Raw genomic sequence first — 22,084 nt, 5'->3', positions numbered from 1 at the left:
CGGGTTGGTGGGCGGAGTGGCAGGGGCGGGAGCGCGGCGCACCAAGGGTAGGCTGTTCGCTTGCCGAGCGGCGGCCGCGGGAGGGGCGGGGAGGGGCGGGGGGAGGGGGGCTGGGAAAGTTGAGGCCGCGCTGCCGCCGGGTCTCCGGCCTTGAGGGCTCGGGCTCGCAGCGGCGGCGGTGGCCGCAAGAAGAGGCGGCGGGGGCGGGGGGAGAGGAGGGCCTGGGCCCGCGCTCCCCCAGCCCCAGAGGAGCAGGCGGCGGCCGCGGACGGAGAGATTCGCCCGGGCGGTCGGACACCGCTGCCGTACCCGCCTGGGATCATGACCCAGGCGGGGGTCGCCGCCGCCGCTGCCGCCGCGGCCAAGACCGCGCAGCCCGCGGGTGAGTGACTGCGGGAGGGGGCCACTGACAGCCGGGGCGGGGGGCGGAGGCCGGGGCTGCGGGGGCGGCTCCGGGGGGCGGCTCCGGGCTCTGCTCCACCCACCCCCCCTCCCGGTCCCGGAGACTAGGGCTGCGCAGAGTGTGTCTCCTTCCTGGGGACCCCTGAGTACGGAACCCGGTGGGGTGCGAGCGTGGGCGGTGAACCTACCCCTCTTCTCCCCGGTCTCCGGCGCCCCGCGCCCCCTGGTGCCGGGCCGGTGGGGGAATTGCGCTGCGGCCGGGCCCCCAGATGCGCGCGGGGCGAAGGAGGCTCCACGCTGCCCTGGGTGCATAAAGAGCCGGGCATCAAGGTTCACACCGGATGGCCTTTGCCTGTTTCCTTCACCTTTTTCCGTCTCCTTCATCCCCACTTTATTCTTGCTCTCCGAATTTCTTCGGACCCGCTGGTCCGACTCATGAGACTTGCTTGGTGAGTCTCACCCCTACAGTCAGAGAGTTAGGCTTGCGTTTTCATTTTAGAAGGCTTTCTTTTCCGTTCTTAATAGGATCGGTACAAGCAAATGGCCAACTCTTGAAATCTGGCTCCATATTTCTGAAGAAATATTTCTGGACTTTTTTTCATGTTTCACATTTTGATCATTGGGTTTTCCAATGCTCACTGTCCCCTCCCCGCTCCACGGTTACGTTGGGATATGGTCGTTCGAGTTTATTAACTTTGTCTGGAAATTAGAGACTACACAAACCTATGTGTGTGTGGAATCCAGCTAAGAGCTTCCAGATTATGTACTCATACCATTTTTACCATTAAGTAGGTATACTGATCTAACACCACCAACAATAAGACAGTTGTAGCTGACTTAAGTTTGCATAAAGAAGGTTGCTTACCTTTAGACAAAGTAAAGATTTCTTGAATAAATACTTCAGTGAGTAACATGGACCCTAAAGTATATCCATACGTTTGCTTTTTCTTTAAAAACAAGTAAGCAAACAAACCAACCTGCTTTTTGAAGGCTGCCCTACTCTCTAATCATCTCTGTTTTTCCTCTCAGTTAGGACACTTCTTTAATGTAGTACAGAGTTACTGTATGGGATACATTTGTTGCTTGTCTTTATTTGTAAAGGATCCTGAAGCAAAGTACTTTGTAATCAATCATTGTATGTCTGTAACTGGGAATAGTATGTCTCCAGATACTACAAGAATAAATACTTAATCTTATATTTTGATCTAGTTTAAGTAAATATAGATCTTGTATATGTAGGTATTATATTCTATCTATATTTAAAAGAGGATTTAAAAAATGATTGCAGCCTAGAACAGTCCTTAATATGAAAGCACAGCATTGCAGGGATATAAGGGCAGCATAGGATTGAAATATTTATTTTCTAAGTTAGTTGTCTATAAGACATCATGGAAATGTGAACCAGTCATGTAAGAGAAATTGATGGGTTCCATGGTCAACAAGGGAAAAGAAACATTAAGAAAACAGAATGTTTAACTAAGGTTAGAAGATAAGCATCCACAGGTAATCAGCTCAGCATTGTTACTTATAAACAGGGACTGAAATCAAGCTTAGGTTTTACCATATCTGTCATCCCTTACTTCTCTAGCCTCAAGTCCAGTGGTTCTGAATCTGGACTGTAGAGTAGAATCACCTTGTATGCTTTTACATTTTAACGTCCATGTCACTCCCTCCAAAGATTCTCTTACTTTTTTTTTTTTTTTTTTAACTTTTAATGTTTATTTTTTAGAGAGAGACAGATACACGCACACACAAAGCATGAGCGAGGTAGGGGCAGAGAGAGAGAGAGGCAGAATATGAAGCAGGCTCCAAGCATCCCACTGTCAACACAGAGTGCGACGTGGGGCTCGAACTCAGACTGAGAGATCCTGACCTGAGCCAAAGTTGGACACTTAGCTGACTGAGCCACCCAGGTGCCCCTCTTACTTTTGATATAGGGTGAGCCTTAGCCAGAGACATAGTTTTTAAAGTTCTCCAGGTGTTTCTGTTTAGCGGTCATGGTTGATAACTCCTGAGTCTAGAACAGTGTTCAAGCTGCTAGGTTTGTGTTCCTGGCTCTGCTGAATCAGGCCTTCACTCATGTGTCCAGTTTTTAACCCAGTGCTTCCAAACCTTTGGACCTCTTCATGGTCCCACAACTGTGTAGTTCAAATCTTGCTTTTGTTAATGACATTGGTCATTTTCAGCATGTGGACAGCCCTCCTTTTACTCCTTCTCCCCACCAACAGTAGTTCTAACTCTGCTTTTACGAAGGTTTTCCTAACAGCTCTAACTCTTAGCGATTGGTTCCCTTTGAACTTTCTGCCACATGTTGTTTAAAAGACCCCCTTTATGCTTATACCCTGTGGAGGTTTAATTGTATATGTGTTTCATTACTCTCAAGCTTAACAGCAAGGGGCATTTTACTTTTTGGCTCTTCTACAGTAATTTGCTATGATTTGGATTGATTTTCTTTGGAATTCTGACACTGCTTGCATCCCTAGTTTCAGGTTTGATTCTGTCCCTGATGTTTCTGTTGTGGTAGCTTTCTTACACCTTAACTTGCACTGACTTCATGTATGGATGTCAGTGTCTAACATATCTTTTCCTGATTCCTTCAGTAGGTTGGTTATTTTCTCCTCTGTGGCCCCATAACAATTTGTACTTATTTCTGGGGTACTGCTAATCACGTTGCCATAGTATGTGTTTATCTACCTTTTCTACCAGACTGCTATTTTGAGCCTCCATATTGAGCAATTCCAGGAGGTATGTTTCATGTTATATTCTCTCATTTTTAAATTTTTTTTAATGCTTATTTATTTTTGAGACAGAGACAGAGCAGGAGCTGGGGAGGGGCAGACACAGAATCTGAAATAGGCTCCAGGCTCTGAGCTGTCGGCACAGAGCCCGATGTGGGGTTCGAACCCACAGACCATGAGATCATGACCTGAGCCAAAGTGGACGCCTAAACTACTGAGCCACCCAAGCACCCCTCGTGTTATATTCTTAATACCATTGCAGCATGGCAAAGTTAGAATCCCCCAACATGGGAAGTGCATGCTCTTCTTCATCCTTGTCATTTTGAATTTTTTATATTTTTTACAGATTTTATTTCATTAAAAAATTTTTTAATGTTTTATGTATTTTTGAGAGAGAGAGTGAGAGAGCGTGAGCAGGGGAGGGTCAGAGAGAGAGAGAGGGAGACACAGAATCTGAAGACAGGCTCCGAGCTCTGAGCTTGCTGTCAGCACAGAGCCCAACGCAGGGCTCGAACCCTTGAACCGTGAGATCATGACCTGACCTGAGCCGAAGTTGGACACTTAACTGACTAAGCCACCAAGGCACCCCAGATTTTATTTTATTTTAAAGTTTATTTATTTATTTTGAGAAAGAGAGAGCACACAGGTGCGAGCAGGGGGAGGGCAGAGAGGGAGAGAAAAAGAGGGAGAGAGAATCACAAGCAGGCTCCACGCTGCTTAGTCCTGTGGTTTGTGAGATCATGACCTGAGCCAAAACCAAGAGTCTGACACTCAACCAACTAAGCTACCCAGGTGCCCCTAAAGATTTTGTTTTTAAGTAATCTCTACACCCCCATGGAACTTGAACTTACAACTCCAAAATTAAGAGTCACATGCTCTACCAACTGAGCTAGCCAGGTACCCCCATCTTTGTAATTTTAGGGCCTAACATAGCACGTGTCATTAGTAGGGACCAAATAAATGTTTGTTGAGTGAGTAAATGACTGCCGTGTTATACATTATGCAGAGATAGTCCTATACTTCTTTAGTGTAGGTAGACTTGACATGGATAGATTTGCTATTAAATATTTTTATGTCTTATACTTCTATTATGGATTTGGTAAGGGTTAATGGAATTTAAGTAATTATGGTTGCAGCAGTTCCCCTAAACATGTAATCTTCCTTCCAATATGTGTGGGGATACATATTTTGAGTCTTTTACTCTGAGCTCTAGAGGCTCACTCCTATTATCCATAAAATATTTGCAGAACTCTCACTAAGAAAAAAGCTTTTAACTGTCCAGTTGGATAATTTTTCTTTTTCTCATTAAATTTTCCATATGAGTACAATTGCCCTACTTCAGAAGGCCAGATCTTTTAATTAGATCAGTAGAGCATGATAAGTTGCTCCTATTAATGTGCTAATACTGTGTTTTAAATTCAGTTCATCAAGTATTTATTGAGTGCTTACCATGTGCCTAATACTCATAGGTGCTAAAGAGAATACAGAAATAGTAAACAGCGGGGACCCAGCACTTAAGTTTTTAGACTTATTGGAAGGATTGGGGAACACCATTTCATAAATTAAAGTACTGAAGATGGTATTCATTAGATGCAAATTTAAACATAAATACCCCAAATCTAAGATGCAGTAACTAATATTATGAAAACTTAAGAAAGACCAGATATTCTTTCAGTAGAATTTATTACGCCCATATTTGAGTACTAATTGTTGAGGATACAAATATAAAAGATGTGGTTTCTACCATTTAGAAGCCTTACAGGCTAGTGAGAAAAACCAGGAAGCATAATAGAGTGTATTTCATGATAAGACATTGTGAAGTATTATGTCAGGATGTTTGGGACTAACCTCTAGGGATCAGAGAAAGTTTCAAAGAGGATAAGTTAGGAGTTTTCAGTTGAAAGGTTGATATGAACATTCCACATGAACTAACAGGTACCAAAGAATGGAAACAAGTGGGATCCTTTCTTGAGTAAGGAGCTACAAATAGATGGTATCAGTAGAAACTGGTATGTCAAAGAGAATGGACTTTGGAGTCAGATATGTGGTTTGCAAACTTTTATTCCTGAACACAGGAATAGAGGACCCTTGCAGGTCTTGCCTGTGTAGGGTAGCAGTAATCTACTGGTAACTTCACTGCTAGTGTTAATACAAAGAGGTGCCCCAGGATTCTCCACTTTCCATCTGTGCTCCTGTATCTTCCCTTTTAACTATTGCTTGGCTGCGTGTGGAGCCCCAGATAGCTTTACTTCACAGTTAATGAAGCCATTATTGGGTCCCCTGGTGAAGGCATCCTCACCTTAGCTCTGTAATTTCTTAAACAGCAGAAGCCACAGTGAAGGGGACAGGGAGAAGAAATGTGTGGTGTAACCATGAGAGGTACCACTTCTACCTCTACTCTCATTTCTCTTTGGTAATGAGCAATAGAAATTGCCTTTGGCTAACTGAAGCAGAAAGCTTATGGATAGATATTGGCTAAGCTCACAGAAGTGAAGGAAGGCAGAATACCTAGAAACAGCATATTCCAGGATCCCATGGGCCCATAGGGCTAACTGAGCCCCAGCCTCCTTTCCTCCTTGTGGTCTTATTGGTCAGCCCTTTGCCTACCTCAGAGATAAGCCCATATTTGATGGTCCTATCAGACCTCAGAAATCAGGCAGAGAAGCTCTCCAAGGGAAAAGTAAGCTATTGTTGCCAGAAAGCCAAACAACAACAACAGATATTTCCTACAGAGTTCATTGGATTGATAGTGTGGAGATCTTTTGCAAGCAGTTTGGTGAATAAAGCCAGGTAATGGTGAAGAGTGGATGGGAAGTGAGGAAGAAGGGACGGCAAGTATGAGCTACTGTTGAAGAAGCCTGATGGTTGGGAGGGAGAAAGAATGAAACCTGGAAAGACTTACAATATCAGAAAGAAAACCTTTTTTGCCTTTTAAATGAAAAAAAAATTGAATAATGATGTATTCAATTGAATAAGGATAAATATATATATCCATATATATATATTTAATGTTTTATTTATTTTTGAGAGAGAGAGTGATCAGGGGAGGGTCAGAGAGAGAGGGAGATACAGAATCTGAAGATAGGCTCCAGGCTCTGAGCTAGCTGTCAGCACAGAGCCCAATGCGGGGCTGGAACCCACGGGCCCATGAACTGGGAGATCATGACCTGAGCCGAAGTCGGACACTTAACCGACTGAGCCACCCAGGTGCCCTGAATAAGGATATATTTAAATGAAAAAGCACTAACAGAGGAGGAGAGATTAATAATATATGAGAGAAGATATATTACATAATAAGATTACTAAGAAGTGAGAATGATAGAATCCAGAACAAAGGTAGAGAGTTTTGTATTATTTAGACATATTAGGAAAGGTTTTAGAGAGGAGGACAGAGTTTCTTTAAAGGGTTAATAGTATTTGAATAAGCAGAACAAAGTAGTAGAAAGCTCACTTCGGTGGGCAAATAGCGTAGACTTAGCAAAAAATGAACTAGCTGATAAGTAGCATAGAGAAGAACCTGTCTGGATTGGAAAGAAGGGTAGATGACATGATTAGCTTGATTGCCCTTCTCCTGTGTGTGTTGTATTTAGTGGAAGTGGATAAGTGAGACTGGCCAGTGAAGAAAATGGTATTAATTAGAGCCATGAAAGTTAGGTCCCAAGAGTTTGGATTTGATACAGTAGACGCTGGGAAGTAGTACTGTAGATTTTGAAGCAGGAGAGGCGCATGCTGAGTAGTGTAAATTGGAAAGATGACTGAGACACTGGAATATAAAGCCTTTGAAGAATAGGGGAAAGACTGGGAGCTAAAAAGACTATTAAGAGACATACATGTGGGGCGCCTGGGTGGCTCAGTTGGTTGAGTGTCTGACTCTTGATCCTAGCTCAAGTCTTGATCTCAGGTTGTGAGTTCAAGCCTTGTGTTGGGCATGAACCCTACTCAGGAAGGAAGGAAGGAAGGGAGGGAGGGAGGGAGGGAGGAAGGGAAAGAAAGAAAGAAAGAAAGAAAGAAAGAAAGAAAGAAAGAAAGAAGGAAGGAAGGAAGGAAGGAAGGAAGGAAGGAAGGAAGGAAGGAAGGAAGGAAAGAAAGAAAGAAAGAAAGAAAGAAAGAAAGAAAGAAAGAAAGAAAGAGAAAGAAAGAAAGAGAGAGGGAGAGAGAGGGAGAGAGAGAGAGAAAGAAAGAAAGAAAGAAAGAAAGAAAGAAAGAAAGAAAGAAAGAAAGAAAGAAAGGAAAAGAAAAGAAAAAAAAGCCAGACGTATAAAACAGGGCCTAATCTGAGATTGTAGGAATAAACAGGAGGAAATGAACATTGTGAAAAGAAGTGATAGGATTTGGTGAGAAATTTTGAAGATTAATTTTGGCTTTAGGGCCTAGATAAAGTTTTGGTGTCACTGATAAAAATGGAGAAGTTGGAAGTAGGTCTCTTAAGAGGCAAGGTTATTCAGCATGTTGCAAAAACCTGTTAATTGGTTTTGAAATACAATATTCTGAAGAGCACTTGCCTCACCAAAGGTTTGGGGCAAGATTTGTGTTGAAAGTTGGCTGTATCATAAAACAAAACAAAACAAAACATGCCTTTTACACGGAAACAGTTTGAAACTTTGTAGAGAGAAAGCAAATAGAAAAGCAAACGGTATTGAGACTTGGAAGTCAAAGTGAGAGACCAGGATTCATTTAGAGAAGGAAAATGCATAATTGGAGAAGAGGAAGACAAATTGAGAGAGAAATCACCGAGAAAAGGGAGACAGCAGCAGCCTCCAGTCCTGCAGAGAGGAGAGGGAAGGCAGAGAAAAGACCTCTGGTGTGGGGAAGAGTGGTCCAGACCTCCGAGAAAGCAGCTTTGGTGGGTGGGGACAATCAGAAGACTGCTACTCTGGGGTTAGGAGGGATTGGCCAATGCAGGAAAGATGCGAAGTTTCAGAGGAGTAGTAGGAAAGAAATGGAATGATAGAAAAGGCAGTAAATGTTTGTTTAATAAGCTCTGTATTTTGGAAGCAAAAGAGAAAATGGTTAAGGAGGAGATAAAGTGCTAGAGAGAAAGGAGTCAAGTATAGAGTCCTTCTCTGTAGATGGAAGAGTTATCTTTGGGTATTCTGGAGTGCTGAAAGTATGCGTGGGCACAGGTCTGTTATGGTATATGTTGGATGCAGTGAAGGAACTCTTACCGGATGACCTCCATCTTCCCAGTGATTTAGGTGGGAAATGGAAAAAAGGCAACTACTATGTACTGAGCTCTTGCCATGTACCAGACACATGCTTGACGCATTAAATGCATTATAAAATCCTAACAGTCCTCCAAGAGGTTGGTGATAGTCTCCCAAATTTTAAATGTGACGATGCTAAGACTTCAAGTAATAGTTATTTTACTGTTTTTAAAGTTTTAAAATTTTATTTATTTTTGAGAGAGAGAGAGAGAGAGTGTGTGTGTGTGTGTATGCATGTAAGTGTGCACACGTTGGGGAAAGGCAGAGAGAGAGGGAGAGAGAGAGAATCCCAAGCAGGCTCCATGTTGTCAGCACAGAGCCTGACATGGGGCTCAATCCCATGGACAGTGAGATCATGACCTATTTTATTTTTTAACGGAGGAACTTTTTTTAAAGGTTTATTTCTTTTGAGACAGAGAGGGAAAGCATGAATGGGGGAAGAGCAGAGAGAGAGGGGGAAAGAGAGAATCTCAAGCAGGCTTTGTACCACCAGCACAGAGCTGGATTCAGACTTCCATCTCACAAACCATGAGATCATGTCCTGAGCCAAAACCAAGAGTTGGATGCTCAACTGACTGAGCTATGCAGGAATCCCTAGGACTTGGGGGGGAAAAAAAGATTTTATTTTATTATTATTTTTTAAATGTTTATTTTTGAGAGAAAGAAAGAGCATAAGCAAGGGAGGGGCAGAGAGAGAGGAAGAGAAAGGATCCGAACCAGGCTCTGAACTGTCAGTGGAGAACTTGACATGAGGCTTGAACCCACAAACCATGAGATGATAACCTGAATGGTAGCCAGATGCTTAACCAACTGAGCCACCCAGACTCATTTTATTTTTTTATTTTATTTTATTTTTATTTTTAAAATTTTATTTTAAGTAGGCTTTACTTCAGTGTAGACCCCGACATGGAGTTTGAACTCATGACCCTGAAATCAAGACCTGAGCTGAAATCAAGAATCTAATGCTTAACCTACTGAACCACCCGGGCACCCCATTATTATTATTGTTTTAAGTAATCTCTACACCGAGTGTGGGGTTTGAACTTAAAACTCTGAGATCAAGAGCCATCCAGGCACCCCAAAGAATAGTTATTTTAAAACCAAATAGCTAGTAAATGTCAGCTTTTTGATATTAGGTCTGATATCAAAGACTTTTCTCATTCTCCTATGCCATTCATTCATTAATATGAGGTGACAGATGTATGGGGTGTTAGTAATTATAGTGGTTGTGCTTCAGAATCACTTTTTGGGGCCTAAAAAATTTCCTGCACCTTGCACCAGTCATTCATTCCTTCACAAACATCCTTTTTCTTTTTAAGTTTTATTTATTTGTTTGTTTGTTTGTTTATTTATTTCTAGAAAGTGCAAGGGGAGGGGCAGAGACAGAGGGAGAGAGAGAGAAGCCCAAGCAGGCTCTACACTGTCAGCGCAGAGCCTGATGTGGGATTTGAACCTACAAACTGTGAGATCATGACCACAAAGTTGAACGCTTAACTAACTGAGCTACCAAGACACCTCACTAACATTCTTATTATTGATTACCTACTATGTTACGGTTCTTCAGAGAAACAGAACCAATAGAATATATATCACAAGATGAGCCCAGAACATCATCTAGCATCATATGGAGGTGGGAGGGAGAGGAGGGCTCGTGAAAAGGACACAGAAACTAGCTCGGAAGAGTGCCCAATGGCCAAAGCTTGAATAATTTCAACAATAAAATAACCATATCATTTTTTTTTTTAATATTTTTATTTATTTCTAGGAGAGAGAGACAGCGTGAACAGGGGAGGGTCAGAGAGAGAGGGAGTCACAGACTGAAACAGGCTCCAGACTCTGAGATGGCAGTCAGCACAGAGCCCGACGCGGGGCTCGAACCCACGAACCGTGAGATCATGACCTAAGCGAAAGTCGGACGCTTAACCGACTAAGCCACCCAGGCGCCCCAAAATAACCATATCATTATATTTTAACCGAAAGGGTAAAATATTTCTTTGAGACCATGCTGATATAAATAAATGATTGAGTAAATAAATTGGAGAAGAGACAAATCTTAGCATAATTTTAAAAAATATATTTAGGTACTCTCTTCTCTATTAGATGGAGATTAATTCCCTTCTCCTTGAGTATGGGTTAGACTTAGTACCTGTTTCCAAAGACTAGAGTATGGAAAGGGGAAAATAGTAGCATAGCAGTAATTACTTGAGTCATCTTGACAGGAAATTTGAGGAGGAAAGTTGGTGTGAAAGACTGTATCTTTTATGACTTAAAACCTTCAGTATGATCTAAGTAATTTAATATAAGGATGTTTTATTTGTATAGTGAAAAAAATTTATTTAGCAACAAAAAGAATTAAAAATAGGAAAATAAGGGTACATCTTTATTAACATTGAAAAGCTGGGAAGGGTGCCCTCTAGAGATCAAAAACACTAAGGAATTTGTGAAAAATGCAAAACATATGGGATTGGGTTGACGGCAAAACTATACAGTTTGGAGAACTTGCAACACATCACAAACTTAAAGTAGGAAAGTGAGTTTTCCCACTGTACTTCTGGAAAATCCCAAAGCTTAGAAATTTGAAAAGTAGTAAGGGTTTGAGGTTGGTTGTCTTAGTCCATTCAGGCTGCTGTAACAAAATGTAGACTGGGTGGCTTATAAGCAACAGAAATTCATTTCTCACAGTTTTGGATGTTAGAAGTCCAAATCATGGTGCCAGCATAGTTGGATTCTGCTGAAGGCCTTCTTCCAGGTTGTGGTCTACCTACTTGATGCTGTACCCCCCTCACATGGTGGAAGGGGTAAGCAAGCTCTCTGGACCATCTTTCCTAAGGACATAAATCCCCTTCACGAAGGCTTTGCCCTCATGACCTAATCATTTCCCAAAGGCCCTACCTCTTAATATCATTATCTTGGGATTTAGGATTTCAACATAAGAATTTTAGGGGGATACATTCAGACCATAGCAGTGGTCAAAGGTGATTAAATAGCAGACTTCACAACAGCTGTAACAGGACCAATTAAAATACCTAATTACAGTGTTTCCTCACAGGCTAACCTAGTAGAATATGTTTATATAAATTGAGGGCATCTCCATGGGCTTTAGGACCAGAGAGAGAATCAAAAGCCACCTCTCCATCCATGTGTGATACTTTTGATAGCCAGAACTTTTATGATTAGCATGCACAGTCATGGCAGGGAGAAGAGTGATTTTCACATATATTAAAGCATGGGTTCTTAGTGGTAGAAGCACATTAAAATCATCTAAGGAGCTTTCTTTAAAGGGATGGTTTCTATCGTGTATCCAGAATTGAAAACTACTAAGCCAGGGAAACCCTCTGCTAATCCAGTTAACGAATTCTCACTAAATATTTAAGGAAAACCAATAGGATGAAAGAGTGACATCAAGCTGAACAAAAAGAGGAATTGATCTTTGAGAGAGCGAATTGAATGTAATGGACAAAAGATAACATTTTTGTTTAAAATATCCTAAAAAATTTGAGAGTATGTGATTTCCATAAAAAAGCAATGGTGCTGTGAAAAAGAACAAGAAGGTTTTAGGAAATTAGAAACATGTTTTCTGAAAGAAAAACTTCAGTAGCAGGCTGAATAGCAACATGATTGTAATAGATGACTAATAAACTAGATAATCAAACCAAGGAATTCTTCTAAAATATAGTATGGGGCACCTGGGTGGCTCAATTGCTGGAGCATCAGCTTCGGCTCAGGTCATGATCTCACAGTTCGTGAGATGGAGCCCCACACAGGACTCGCTGCTGTCAGCCTGTCTGCACAGAGCCCACTTTGGATCCTCTGTCCCCCTCTCTTTGCCCCTCCACTGCTTGCACTCTGCCAAAAATAAAGTATATTTTTAAAATATGGTACAAAAAGACAAAGAAGAAAATTATAAACTGTTGGATATGCAAGATAAATCAAGGAGGAGAACTAACCACTAGAGCCAAAATTCTACACAATTTCAGTTAAGCTTGGCATGAGAGATGGGCAGTGGGCAGTTGGTGGGTAAGAAATAGAATATTTTAAAACTTTTATAATGGCGTGCCTGGATGGCTCAGTTGATTGAGTCTGACTTTGGCTCAGGTTGTGATCTCACCGTCCATGAGTTTGAGCCCTCCATCAGGCTCTCTGCTGTCAGTGTAGAGCCCACTTCAGATATTCTGTCCCTTTCTCTCTTTCTGCCCCTCCCCCTCTTGCATGTGCACTCTCTCTCTCTGTCTCTCTCTCAAAAAAAAAAAAAATTAAAAAATCCTTTCGTAATGAGAGGGGAGGAGACCATAGATACTGTTTTTAAGAGGAAGAAAATATATTTAAATGTTAATGTGAAGATAGGTTTATCAGTAAGCAATTGCTTTTCTCTCAGCTTTGCTTTTCTTTGTGTGTCACTTTCATCCTCAAACTGGCTTTTTTCTTTTGCATGATGTCTGTAACGTCCATATTTGAAATTACATGCTTTCTCTTTAAATTGGAAAAGGGAAAGGCATAGCTACCCATACATCAAGGAAAAGTCCTAAAGTTTGCTATATTTGGACCAGTCTGAGACCAGTCACTGTGCCCAGAAAAAAGCCATTTGCCAAGCCCTGCCCAGGCCTGCCACTGAAGCACAAGGGCTGGTTTAGGGGCATATGCCTCAGTGGGAATCAGGGAGTTCCATGAGGTGGAGAGGAGAACATATCAAATGTCCGCTATCATGTGTTTCTTAAAATAGTTAGAGAAATTCATAAATTGAACAGATAAAAGAGAAAAAAAGGTGTTGTGGAATAAAACAAAAAATCAGGCAAGGAAAAGTAAAATATAGGTGGGAGGAGAGAGAGAAGAGAATATGACCACATGGGACAATATTTACAATAAATGTGACTGGAATAAATCCTCTACTTTTCTTTTTTCTTTCCTTTCCTTCCCTTTCCTTTCCTTTTCTTTCCCTTTGTTTCTTGTTTTTTTTAATGCTCTTAGATTGTGTAGAGCCAAATCTCCTGATTTGTGTTATGTCAGACAAATATAAAACAAAATAATGTAGACAGTTTAAAAATAAAATACACATATACATGCCCCAGGCAATTATTGAGTAAAAGAAAATGCATGCATAGTAATTTGTTATCAAAGTTTATTTCAAAGGGCAAACATTTTCTTTTAAAAATACTTAATACAACATTACACCTAAGTAGGTAATAATAGAGATTCTTCTTAAATACTCATTTAAAAAGAGTAGAGGTGCCTGGGTGGCTCAGTCTGTTGTGTATCCAACTCTGGCTCAGGTTACATAATCCCGCGGGTTCATGAGTTTGAGCCCCACACTGGGCTTCCTGCCGTCAGTGTGGAGCCCGCTTCGGATCCTCCGTTCCCTTCTCTCTGGCCCTCTCCTGCTTGTACTCTCTCTCTCAAAAATAAACAAACCTTAAAAAAGATAATAAAAATTTTTTGAAAGGAGGAGGGTGGCACCTGGCTGACCCATTCATTAGAGTGTGCGACTCTTGATCTCTGGGTTGTGAGTTTGAGCCCCATGTTGGGTGTAGAAATCACTTTTTAAAAAATATCATGTAACACTTAAAAATATAACATGTACGAGGGCTATAAAAAATCTCAAATTCTAAAAATTTGACACTTTAAAAATTTTTATTTATTAAAAAAATGTTTTTTTAAATGTTTATTTTTGAGAGAGACACAGTGCATGAGCTGGGGAGGGGCAGGTAGAGACAGAAACAGAATCTGAAGCAGTCTTCAGGCTCAGAACTGTCAGCCCAAAGCCCTATGCAGGGCTCTGAGATCATGACCTGAGCTGAAATCAGACACCTAACCTATTGACCCACCCAGGCACCCCAAATAATAAATAAATTTTATTTATTTAAGTAATCTCTACACCCAACATGTGGCTCAAACTCACAACCCGAAGAAGATGGAGAGTTGCATGTTCCACTGACTGAACCAGCCAGGCGCCCCTAAAAATCAGATACTATTTACTGCCAAACATAATGCAAGGAAACTGTGTTGGTGTGCGTGCATGCACACACACAGACACACACACAGAAATTAACAAAATGAGAACGAAAAAGGGAAATATAACTACTTGGAAAGCTTTTTATTTTACTTAAGTTAGAGGATATAAAAATTGAAATTACAAGGAAGAAAAAATCAAGATAGTAAAAAGCACATCACAGAAAAAGAAATATAAATGAATCATACCATGTGAAAGGGTATTCAGCCTCATAAGTTATCAAGGAGATGCAACTTAAGCAATAAGATATCTTTTGTTGCTTTTGGGACTAAGAAAAGCTTAAGGTGTTGATTGCAGCCCTTTTTTTTTTTCAGGATTGTTTTTAGTAACAAAAATAGTAAAAGGGAAAGAGGGAAAACATGAGTATTGATCAATGAGAACCAGCTAAATAAATTATGGCTCTGTGCTGCGTAACACTACATACGTATTAAAAGAATAAGGCAAATTGATATGTACTTACCTGGAAAGATGTTCATAACATATTTCTAGGTAAAAAGAAAGCATGGTTCAGAGTGACGTATATAGCATGATTTCATTTTGATACAAAACTTACGTGCATGTGATAATATAAACATATATATATATAATATATGTGTATCTAATAACTCTGTAGAAAGATAAAGAAAATTGATGTCAAATTGATTCCCAAATAGGGGAGAGTAAAACTGAATAGGTGATGGTGGGGACTCTTAATTTTTCTCTCCCCAAAAAAGGGATGTAGTTATGGATAATATTTGCTTTTTTGTTTTTCAGCATATTATTTTTTTATTTTTTATTTTTTTAATTTTATTTTAGAGAGCACATTAGTGGGGGAGAGGGACAGAGGGAGAAAGAGAGAGAATCTTAAGCAGACTCCATGTTTAGCATCAAACTTGATGTGGGGCTTTGATCCTTCAACCCTGCGGTTATGACCTGAGCTGAAATCAAGAGTCTGACGCTTAACTGACTGAGCCACCCAGACACCCCTCAGTATAATAATTTTAAAAATAATTTAAAATTTAACTGTAACTACATACTACTTAGAAATTAGTGACTATTAAAAATATTACATATTAGAACTTATGGGCTGTCAACAAAGTTGTACCTTGAGGAAGTACAGTCTTAAATAAGTTTATTAGAAAGACTGAATAGTTAATTCCTGTTGTAATTCATATTCGATTCATACACATTTATGTTCTTCTCCCCATCCCAAAGGATAGATAATATATATGTTTGTAACTTTTTAAATTAAAAAGTATATATACACATATGTATATTTATACATATGCATATTTACATGTACATATATACGTTTGTGTGTGTGCGTGTGTATGTGTGTGTGCGTGTGTGTGTGTGTGTGTGTGTATATATATATATACACACTATATATATATACTATATATATATAGTTTGCTAGGGCTGCCATAAAATACCGCAGACTGGGTGGTTTAAACAAGAAGTATTTATTTTCTTACAGCTCTAGAGTCTAGAAGTCCAAGATCAAGGTGTCAGCAGGTTTGATTTCTTCTGAGGCCTCTCATCTTGGCTTGTAGATGGTTGCCTTTTTGTGGTGTCTTCATGTGGTAGTTTTCATGTCTGTGTGGTCTTTGTTTTAATATCCTTTTCTTATAAGGACACCAGGCAGGGGCGCCTGGGTGGCTCAATCAGTTAAGCATCTGGCTCTTGATTTCAGCTTAGGTCATGATCTCACAGTTTGTGAGTTCTAGCCCCACATTGGGCTCCACACTGACAGTGAGGAGCCTGCTTGGGATTCTCATCCTCTCTCTCTCTGCTCCTCCCCTGCTCATGCTCTCCTTCTCAAAATAAATAAATGAATTTTTTTATAAAAGGACACCAGGGGCACCTGGGTAGCTCAGTCGGTTAACCATCTGACTTCAGCTTAGGTCATGATCTTACAGTTCATGGGTTCAAGCCCCGCGTTAGTCAGGCTCTGTGCTGATAGCTCAGAGCCTAGAGCCTGCTTTGGATTCTGTTTCCCTCTGTCTCTGCCCCTCCCTCACTCATGCTCTGTGTGTGTGTGTCTCTCTCTCTCTCAAAAAATAAATAAACATTAAAAAAAATTTTTTTAAAAAGACACCAGTCAGATTACAGCCCACCCTAATAATCCATTAAAAAATGCTTTTATTTTATTTTATTTTTTTAATTTTTTTTTATTTTAATGGTTTTTATTTCTAAGAGAGAGAGAGAGAGAGAGAGAGACAGCGTGAGCAGGGGAGGGTCAGAGAGAGAGGGAGTGACAAACTCTGAAACAAGCTCCAGGCTCTGAGCTGGCAGTCAGCACAGAGCCCGACGCGGGGCTCGAACCCACCAACCGCGAGATCATGACCTAAGTGAAAGTCGGATGCTTAACTGACTAAGCCACCCAGTCGCCCCTAAAAAATGTTTTTAATGTTTATTATTTTTGAGAAAGAGAGAGAGTGTGAGCAGGGGAGGAGCAGAGAGAGAGACACACACAGAATCTGAAGCAGGCTCAAGGCTTTGAGCTGTCAGCACAGAGCCTGATGTGGGGCGTGAACCCATGAACTGTGAGATCATGACCTGAGCTGAAGTCGGACGCTTAACCAACTGAGCCACCCAGGTGCCTCTCTAATGACCCGTTTTAACTTAATTACGTTTTTAAAGGCCCTGTCTCTAAATATAGTCACATTCCAGAGTACTAGGGGTTAGAATTTCAACATATGCATTTGAGGGAGACACAATACAGCCCATTTTCTAATTTTATATATATACATATATATATATACATACACACATACATACATATATATTATACATATATACATACATTTATATTATACATATAGTACATACATATACATATATTTAGATTGAATATTTAGATATTATGATTCAATCTTTTATTTTTTTAAGTTTATTTGTATTGAGACAGAGTCCATGTGTGCACAAGTGAGCATGAGCGGGGGAGGGGCAGAAAGAGAAGGAAAGAGAATTCTGTGCTGTTAGAGTGTGGAGCCCAATGTGGGACTCGCACCCACACGGGCTGTGAGATCATGACCTGAGCTGAAACCAAGAATCAGACACCTAACCAACCGAGCCACCCAGGTGCCCCTCAATTTGTTTTAGGTTGAACCATCTGAAATTGTAGTTTCTAGAGGCAGAAAAAGTCAAATATGGGCAATTTCAGACGATTCAACATAATACTGTAACATATTTTATCATTCTCCTTTTCTTAAAATTATTCTTTTGATGAGACTTTAGGGTGTTTCCTTGTCCTTTGCTACTTGAAACAATTTTGTAATGAATACTCTTAAATGTCCTTTTGTACATACATGAATATGACTTGTGGGGTAGACTTCTAGGAGTTATTACATCAGAGAGGTACATATTTCTGTGGATCAGATGCGAGTCCACAGTGTGTCAGAAGGAGCTGGTCCAGGCACTCTGTCATAGGCTTTCCATCATGGGCAGGGATACCTTAGCAGAAAGAGACTGGGGCCCTCAGGACAGACAGAGGCAGAAGTTGGAGGTGCGGGAGAGAATGTAAGAGACAGTGTGAAGAGAGGTATTACCTGCATCAGAGGAACTGTACTGAGATATTTTCAATGGATTGTTTGCGACTAAAAATGACTGGAGGATTTGTATTATATAGTCATGATCAGTAAAGTCATGGGATCCACCCTAAATTTTATCCAAGGAGCAGGATCACTTCACGGAGGTGATTTGAACTGACAGTGGAAGGTATTTTGTACTATATGCAATTTATATGTCCTTCTCCTTCAGCATAATAGTTATAATATGTACATAGTTAATTGCTTGGACTTATATAGCGAAAATGTCTGGAATTGATACCACCAGACTGTTAAAAGCAGAGGAGCATTGGTACTTCATACACATCTCTGCTGTTTAAAATTTTTACAAAGGCCAAGAATTATTTTTGTAATTGAATTTTTAAAAACTTAATGGAATTTGGTTATATATTTTTTAAAATTTTTAATGTTTATTTTTTGAGAGAGAACGCAGTGAGGAGGAGGGGCAGAGAGAGGGAGACACAGAATCCAAAGTAGGCTCCAGGCTCTGAGCTGTCAGCACAGAGCCTGACGTGGGGCTTGAACTCATGAACCTATGAGCCGAAGTCAGATGGTTAATGCCTGAGCCACCCAGGTGCCCCAGTTATAATTTCTTAACCAGGGGTATTTATAGCTTGTATGGGAAGAGCAAAGAAAGGGTAAGGATCTAAAAAATTCCAAACTGTCCACAGCAGGTATTCCTGGAAAGCAAGATTTTATAGCTGAGGAACCTTTCCACTTAACTTTATATATTTCTGTATTCTTTGAAAATAATTTTTTATGCAGATTGGTTGCTTGTGTAGTTTGTGAATAAAAATCCAAAACCTTTGGCTTATTTCTTTTTCTTGACTCAACTTCATAGTAGAAGCTCCAGTGGCAGGACTTTATTAATTTCCTTTTTGTATACATGTCGTAGTATCTCTGGGTTGGCATTTAGGAACCACCCTGACTAGGGGGCGCCTGGGTTGCTCAGTCAATTAGCAACCACCCTGACTGATAGCGCCAAGCATGATGATGATGCAATGACAGGAAGGAGCCAGCAACGTTGTAAAGGATGTAAGATTTCTGTAATAGCAAAGAAAATTAGGACTTCTGATAGCAGTTATACAAAGCAGAAGACAGCACAGCACACAGAAATGAGTCCTCAAGTGCCCACTGAGATGGAAGGCTGCCACAAAACCCAAACACTATAAGGAAGGATTCTTTGGGCTATGAAGACCCCCCCGCCCCGTACTGTCCCTGAACTATAGAATACGGATGTGCCAGATTATGATTTAATGAGTTGAACCAGGTAGACCAGTAATAGGACATTCTAGGTAGAGGATTATTAACCTATAATATAGTAAAGATGATAATTGCACATAATGTTTCATATAGCAAAATACAGAGAGCAAAGATGCCTAAATCATAAATAAGATGATAGAAATTAGAACGTACACAACCATGATGTTAAACATAGAAACTATAATCACAATTTTGTATATTTAATGACAGAAAAATGCTCACCTTAAGTAAAATGCAGAATGCAAGGTTACTTATGGTCTAATGTGTGTAAAAAATCAGGTGCATACTGAAAAAATTCATAAGAAATCCATAAGAATATCAATGATGATTCTTGTGTGTTCTGGCTGAGTGATGTGATTGAGAGTAGTTTTATTTTTTCTTTATGCCTGGCTTTTCTATGTATATATTACTTTTACTATAAGGAAAAGCTGTTATAAACTGTTAAATAAGAAATAGTATAAAATGATATTTATTATAATTATACTAATGGTATAAATGTCTGCAGTCCAGACCAGGGGTTTAAGCTTAGTTGTGTCATTATTTCCACGATTCATACTCTAGTTCAGTGGGTTAAAGCATTTTGATTGGCAAGAACTAAGGATTTACTAGAGGTCTCAGATAAAGACATAGAACACATTTAAAAAACTGCCAATCTGTGTTTATCTTCCATGAAATATTTTGAATCATTGTAAAATACTTAGGAATGCATTAAGCAACAAGAAAACACAATTAAGTATAGAGGTTGAAAAGATTTTCCTCAAACCATGGACAAATTATGTTTAAGTGTTGGGCCATAAAATGTTTTCAACTAAGACAATTTAATTCTAATTTGAAAATGTAATGATAAGAATTAGGTTTTTCTCTTCATGATATCTAAAGACACAATTCATTTCATTTGTTAAAAAAATTTTTTTACATGTATTTACTTTGAGAGAGAGAGAATACTCATGAGCATGGAAGAAGTAGAGAGAGAGGGAGAGAGAGAGAAACTCAAGTAGGCTTTGTACTGTCAGTGTAGAGCCCAGTGTGGGTCTCGAACACATGAACTGTGAGGTCATGACCAGAGCTGAAACCAAGAGTTGGACGCTTAAGCGACTGAGCTACCTAGGCACCTCTAGACCTAGGTTTTTGTTTTCTTTTTTTAAATAAGTGCTAGTACTTATTTTTGGTAACATCACATTTTCTCTGTATTAGGAAAATTGGGGATGTTTGGTAGCTAAATAGAATTTTATGCTGAAAGAAAACAGATGTATAAACTGATGAAAACGATGAATGGATAGAGAATTTCAAATTACCTGAAGAGACTTACATCAAAAGGTTTCTTTTTTTTTCTAAGGATGATTGAGATATAATTCACATACCATAAAGTTTACATATTTAAAGTGAAATTTAGTGGTTTTTGGTATATTTGCAGACTTGTGCAAACATCACCATAATGTCATTTTAGAACATTCATCATCCCCCAAAGAACACACACCTCCTCATAGCCCCCTCATTTTCCTCAGCCCCTGGCAACCACCAGTTTACTCTCAGTCTCTATATATTTTCATGTTCCAGAGCTTAGAGTAGATGGGATCATACAATATGCAGTTTTCTGTGACTGGCTCCTTTCACATTGTACAATGTTTTCAAAGTTCATCCATGCTGTAGCATGTATCAGTACTTCATTCCTTTTATTGCTGAATTATATTCTGTTGTATGACTATACCACAATTCATCCCTTCTTAGTTGATATACATTTGGGTTGTTTTCCTTTTCTGGCTTTTATGAATACTGCTGTGAACGTTCATGTGGAAGTTTTTGTGCATGAACACTTGTTTTGAGTTCTCTTGAGTATATTCCTAGGAGTGGAAATGCTTGGTCATATGGTAACTCTTATGTGTAACTTTTTAAAAAAATTTTTTACATTAATTTATTTTTGAGAGACAGAGCACAAGTGGGGGAGGGACAGAGAGAGAGGAAGGCACACAATCCAAAGCAGGTTCCATGCTCTGAGCTTTCAGCACAGACCCCAGTGCGGGGCTTGAACTCAGAAACCGTGAGATCATGACCTGAGCCAAAGTCAGACGCTTAACCAACTCAGCCACCCAGGTGCCCTCTATGTGTAGCATTTTGAGAACTGCCCAAATTTCCCAAAGTGACGATACCATTTTTTTAGTCCCACCAGCCATATATGAGGGCTTTAATTTCACATGCTCACCAACACTTGTTATGGACTATCTCTTTTATTTTAGCTATCCTAACTGGTATGAGGTCATATCTCACATGGTTTTTGCTTATATTTTCCTAATGGCTAATGATGTTGAACATCTTTTCATGTGTTTATTGGGCATTTGTATATCTTCCTTGGAGAAATGTCTATTCAGATGCTTTGCCCATTTTTTTAAAAAGTTTATTTATTTTGAGAGAAAGCATGAGCAGGGGAGGGGCAGAGAGAGATGGAGAGAGAGAATCCCAAGCATCTGTGCTGTCAGGTAGGTGTCCAATGCAGGGCTTCATCTCATGAATGTGACCTTAGCCCAAACCAAGAGTTGAACACTAAGAGTTTTAAACTGTTAGCTATAATGTTGAACTGTGATATGATTCTTTCTGAGTTAATTTTTGTATGTGTTATGAGATAGGGTTCTAACTTCATTCACTTGCATGTGAGTGGCCTGTTGCCCTGGCATCATTTGTTGAAAAAACTATTCTTTCCTCCGTTGAATAGTTTTGGCATCCTTGTCAAACACCAGTTGGCCACAAATGTAAGGGTTTATTGCTGGGTTCTTAATTCAATTCCATTGATCTATGTGTCTTTATGCCAGTACCACACTGCCTTGATTAGTGTAGCTTTGTAGTAATTTTTAAAATGATGAGCTCTCTTTATTCTTTTTAGTCGTTATAACCAGTGCTGATAGTAGGTTCCCACATTAAACATTTAGCACC

At 40.0% G+C, this 22,084-nt stretch overlaps 1 protein-coding gene across 2 annotated transcripts in view; it reads left to right on the top strand.

The window, feature by feature from the left end:
* Positions 1 to 339: 339 nt before the first annotated feature.
* USF3 (upstream transcription factor family member 3) overlaps positions 340 to 22,084 on the top strand; it is a 51,575-nt gene continuing 29,830 nt past the window's right edge. For both annotated transcript variants that reach the window (XM_039256636.1, XM_039256635.1), the window contains exon 1: positions 340 to 382. The gene's annotated coding sequence lies outside the window, so the exon portion shown is untranslated. The remainder of the gene's footprint in view (positions 383 to 22,084) is intronic.

The sequence above is a fragment of the Hyaena hyaena genome, unplaced genomic scaffold (genome assembly GCF_003009895.1).
Source record: "Hyaena hyaena isolate Hyena2069 unplaced genomic scaffold, ASM300989v1 scaffold_582, whole genome shotgun sequence".
Lineage (NCBI taxonomy): Eukaryota > Metazoa > Chordata > Mammalia > Carnivora > Hyaenidae > Hyaena > Hyaena hyaena.
Note: the sequence above shows the minus strand (reverse complement) of the source record. Positions and strands in the feature narration are given on the sequence as shown.